Source organism: Rhipicephalus sanguineus, chromosome 6 (assembly GCF_013339695.2).
Source record: "Rhipicephalus sanguineus isolate Rsan-2018 chromosome 6, BIME_Rsan_1.4, whole genome shotgun sequence".
NCBI lineage: Eukaryota > Metazoa > Arthropoda > Arachnida > Ixodida > Ixodidae > Rhipicephalus > Rhipicephalus sanguineus.
Genome location: NC_051181.1, coordinates 65,459,164 through 65,465,028, shown reverse-complemented (window position 1 = coordinate 65,465,028; position 5,865 = coordinate 65,459,164).

The window sequence follows — 5,865 nt, the reverse complement described above, 5'->3', positions numbered from 1 at the left end:
CCTTTTCAAGGCTCCCGTGAGTCAGGGCGGCGGGTCTACACGCTATGCGGTAGTTCTCGGCCCAGATGAAGAAACAAGCGTGCCTTCGAGTGACGGCTGAACAAGTCGTGTTTATGCTGCAGCGCTTCGGACCAGTCATTTCACCTTTAGATAACTGTTATAGCTGGAAATAAATTCTTTTCCTCCCTCTCTCGATAGTGCGCGTCGAAACATGCGACGCAAAGCAGTGCCTGCGGTCACGGAACAGTTCAGAAAGTTGCGCACGGAAGGCAGACACCGACCACTGTGACGTAGGTCGTAGTGTCATTACGTAATCATTGGATCGTGTGGCGCCTACCTTGTTGAAAGCATGATTAAATTTCCCCTTGACTCGCGTTCCGATGTATGACCGCCATTTTTTACAGAATTGAAAAATAAACCTAACACGCAGCATTTTCACGTGCGCTATGGGTGTGTTGAAATTATGAATACACTTTGCACTGCTACCAAGGATTGTGAATGCTCTTTCTGCAGGTCAAGATAATTGTTTTTTTTAAGAACTTCATTCAAATTGGTGTCATAAAGGTCACAGAAGATGAAATGTTTTCACAAAAGTAGCTGTTTGTGGAGAAAAGAACACACGCACCCACCCACCAGTTATGTTTTCTGTGCGCAGGGCCGCAAGCCGACGCTTGCTGGATGTAGCTTGTGTCTGTATTAAAAAGGACTAAAGCTGACTTTTACTGTGATGCTTGTTTGGTTGTGTATGTTTGCGGCTTTTCTTCTGTATGTGGTTAAAGCGTTCGCATGGAAGGAGACCACTATGAGTGTCTGAACCACAGTGGCAACATATCCGAACTGCGTGGTGCGGTCTGCGTTTGTGACTCGTGTGCCGCGTGTGATTAAATTGTTCGTCATGGTAGGTGACCTCCAGTAAAAAGTAAACCACGCACTGTGAGAAGAAGCATGCATGTCCGCGCTTATAACATACTTATAGCGGCATTCTGGTATGAATAGAGGAGAATGCAGACATCTGGAAAAGCGCATGAAACTAAAGCAATTTGACACTTCAGCAGTATCACTTCAGAGTTTCCAGCTGTACGACAGGCGTCATACGTAAACTACGCATTTAACATCAGCTCGCTTCATTTAACACCGCCGCCCTGCCACGGTAGTCTAGTATGGCGTTCGACCGCTGACCCGAAGGTCGGGGGATCGAATCCCGGCCGCGGCAGCTGCATTTTCAATGTAGGCGACAATGTTCGAGACCCGTGTACTTAGATTTAGGTGCACGTTAAAGAACCCCAGGTGGTCGAAATTTCTGGAGCCCTCCACTACGGCGTCTCGCACAATCATATCGCGGTTTTGGGACGTTAAACCCGTTAAACCCCAGATACTACTACTACTACTGAACACCGCCAGTCTCGTTAAAAGTTCGCCGCTGACTCTGATTCACCGGCTTCGAGGATCACTTGCGAGAAGGGTTAGTGAAGATGTACTGTCACTGCGCCCGGTTTATGTGTACCACTCATTTTGAATTCAGTGGACTCGGTATATTTTAAGTGTGAAACATTTTGTTTTTTTTGTGAGCCAAAGCCACTTCGACGGTATTGTCACGTGGTCGTGATGGTGAAGTACACAAAAAAACCCCGAAAACTATTGAAATGTTTAATCGGCGAACTTGTGCCCAGCAAAGGAATTAACGCTCGAGGCAACGATGGTGGCCATCACCAATCGTTAGTCGGCGAAAGAATGATGGTCAGCGGAATACGTCGTCTTTTACGTATTGATGACGGATAATTTCAGCGTTATCGTTGGCGCTCGCGTCAGATCCAGAGCACGCCCGACTCTTCACTTCGTGCGCGCAATCTTATCGGAACAGTCTAAAGCTCTCAAGAAGTTTAAAAAAAGAAAAACATTTATGCGTGGCCTGTGCCTAGTGCTGGTAACAGTTTTTCGTGCCAGCGAAGCGCACCATATATAGAAGTAAGCGCGCATGGCTTTATCCACCTATCCACCACAATTCAAATGACCCGGAAATTGCTCAAAATGTCATTTATTGGTTGTTAGAAGCGTCAGGGTGAATTAGTGAAACATTGTTCTAACTCGACTACGAAGGGTTTCATAGGCGTCTTTTAGTGCTTCTTTCACTCGCTGGTAGGTTTCCGCTATTTCTTCGGTACTGGGCATTCGGCGAAACCGTGGTAGCCATGATGACTGCGCATTAGTCGACATTGACACGCCGTCTTTCATCGAATTAGTTTGCTCCTCCTCGGTTTCCTCGCCAGGGCCATAGAACTCGTCGTAGCCTGTGAAAAATGAGCGAGAAAATGAAGCGAAATAAATGTCTAAAGCTTTCGTTCATGTTTTTAGCGTGCTGCAGAACTCATCGCATAATGGGCCCACCATAACACAAGTCGTACCATTGGAGAGATGAAAAATTCTTTTAATACGGGGCGTCGCTAAAGTGGACATTTCGACAAGCCGCTTTGTCTTCTTCAAGGTAGAGCAACGGAACACAACAAGAGAAGACCGCTTTTTCGAAGCGTCCGCTCCAGCGACACTCTGTGGTCAAGAACTTTTCATCTCTTCAAGCATCCCGTTTCCCCTAAACTTCTGCGCTATGTCACAGCATTGTGTTTTATAGGCTAAATGTTTCACAGAAGCACGGAGGCTGGAAAATCTTGCCACCGTTGTGAAGGGAAAGTAGAAAGTAGAAAAAGAAGCGCAGGAGAATTCATTCCTTCATTTTTATGATTCATTCAGAATTGATTGAGTGGTTCTTGTGCCACAACGTTCAAAGATTCCAAATGGTGCCGCCGTGGCATTCATACCCCTCATTTCGTCCTTTCTGACACTACGTTGAATTGCATTTGCAGCTGAATTTAATTTATACTACGACATAACGATAATTCTACTGCCCAGTCTATATTTATCAGGATAATCATTATCGTGATTATCATGATGTTAAATGAATATTGCTACAGTCGGCGCAATCCACTGAAGCTAGCAGCAGCTAAACAACAACGGCGCTAAGGTTGACGGAGCAGCGAAGCAGAGAAGAACGACGTGCTGTACCAGTAAATAAAACTCTCTTAAAGCTGTTTTACAAGTCCCGTAACAGAATAGGTGAGGTTCTGTACCTAAGCACACAACGATGGCATTGCGACCCCTTGACCATTTATTTATTTATTTACATTACCCTCAGCGCACATAAAGGAATTGCAGAGGGGGGGGGTGAGTAATACAACAAAAAAACATGGTGATGCCTCCGTCATAGGAATCAGTATTACACGAAAGTACAGAGTGTTCTTAGAGAAGTACGTAGTTGAATGTTTAGTGCACATTGATATAAGAGCGCTTGCACAATGTCTATTGGTGTTTGGTAACTATAGCACCGTTTAACGTGGATGCACCCACGTTGACGCTTGGTCTTGGTGAATATCCCCATCCCGACGGCTAACGTCCATGATCAATATTAAACCTTCGTGGTAGATGTAGTAGTTAAGTGAGAGCGTAATTACAGAAAGCGGTGTGGCAGCCAGAAGAGCGTCACTGATTAGACGCAGAGCTTGGGCTAAGGTCGCTATCCTGCGGCATGTTAAAGAGTTAACAAAAGAAATCATACCACGGCTGGACTAGCGGGAAACGCAACGCGCGTCGTGTCTCCTGTGTAGTCCGGCAGCGATTTTTTTTCGGGGTGAGCGTAAGCGGGGAACGCGGAGTCACAGCCAGGCGAGGCAGGCGCGTGTCGCAGAGCTATTTTTGGTGTAGATGGATGCTATGAGTGAGGCCGACGCTTGGGCTAAGCTCGACACCTCGCGGTGTGTTAAGGCGTTGACAAAATTGTACTCCTCTTATTGGAAACGCGTCGAATGGGACGGACGCGTAGCAACGACACGTTGCAGGAGCTAATCGCGGAGGCCACGGTCATGATGCATTACTTCACTTTACCACTCCTAGAGGGCGATACCACCCCGCCGACCAAGAGCACTGATAGAGGAAAGTGTGAGATATAAAAGGCACGTTCGTGAACCTTCCCAAGTCTCAGACGGTGGCGCAGTGGATAGCGTGCCCGGCATCTTGTGCCGAGGACCGAGAGGCCGTGGGTTCGAGTTCCTTTGACGAAACCTTTTCTTCTTCAAGGTTTTATTTGCCATCTTATCTTGTGCATTTCTAACGTCACTTCCGTGACTGAAATACGTCACTGAATTCTTGGTTGAGCCCAGCATAAAACGCCTTTGTGTTAAAATGGAGAGAAAATAGAACACAAGATAGAGCAAATTAATGAGAATGCATGTTCAAACAACAATAAGCTATTACAGGCTCAAGACATAATCGATTAGTGTAGTCCTGAGTGATGACGCGTCCTCAATGCAGGCGGTGGGGGGGGGGGGGTAGTTGCACTCGGCAATGGTCTTTGGCAGAAAGGAGTCTAAGGAAACATTGGTGCGGCAGAAAGGAATGGAAACTTTATACTGATGATCAAGACGTGACGAGATGTATGAAGGTTCTGATACGAGTGCCCGTTTAGGTGAATTATTTCGGTAGAGGATGTTTTAAGAAAGGCATAGAAGAGAAATTTTTCTTCGAAGTTGCGAATCAATAAGTCCAAGGTCCGATTTCATTAGTGATACGCCAGCTGTGCGGGAATAGTTTGAATGAATGAAACATGCTGACCGACTTTGAACTGGCTCAGTGATAGTTGTTAATGTTTTGTGACCTGGGTCCCGAACAGAAAACGCCTAAACGAGCTTGGGCCTAATTAGTGTTTCGTAGAGTAGTAACTTTAAATGACATGGGGTCTGAGAAAATTTTCTGCGTATATTTCCGAGGGATCTGTTGGCATTGTTAGTGATGTAATGTGCGCATGCCATGAAATGTTATTGCTTAGCTGAATTCCCAGATATTAATAGGAAGTTACATACTAAACGTTGATGTTATTGATAGCATAGCCGAAAGAAGTGGATGAGTCAGAGCGACGCGGGACAGACATAATTTTGCATTTAGTGGAACATTAGCCATTGTAACGACCACTTTGATATGCTATCTAGGTCTGACTGAAGCATAAAGTTATCATGGTTATTTGTTATTTCGCGGTATAGGTCACAATCGTCCGCAAACAGTTTAATGGGACTATTCATAGCAAGTACGTAAGTTATTATTATAAATTGGAAATAGCAATGGGCCCAAGACGGAGCCTCGAGGAACTCCGGACTTTAGGTCACAACGCGGGGGTGCAGCATCATTAGTAGCATCGGAGTCGTCGCCTTGCAGGCTTTCTATCACCCTCAAAATTAGGCATGTACCGGGAAATTGAAATTCCGTGGTATGCGGCCCTTCAACAACTGTAAAAGGAGCCACCAAGCTTTGCCGGAACTGCACTGAAGAAATGGACGAGTTCCTGAAGTAGTACGAACGGGTGAGCAAGATTAACGTCTGGAACTCCGTCACTCAGTTGTGACATGTTTTCTCGCTCACGAACACTGCTGTCATAAAGTACGACACCACGAGGACTTGTTTACGTCAAGGGAGAGGTCAGTCGAGGAATTGAAATAAAATGTTGCAGTGGCTTAGCTCGGCTTTGCCAGGATAACGTAGCGTTAGCAAAGGTTCCGCTGATTATTCTTAGCTTTCCTGATTGTCCACTATTAGCTTGATTATCATGCTTACTGCCGCTCCAACGACACACACACGGTATACGTATTACGTGGCACATGTATATTTATTTTGCCAGGCAACTACTTCGGGATCCGATGAGTTAAGCTTCTCCGCTCTTCTGCGCCGTTGAGCAGCATTTGCGCTCTCCTTCTCCATGACTATACAACACTGGCAAACGCCAGTCAGAGGCGCTATCAAGCGGCTCCAGTGCAGTGTCAGACGGCA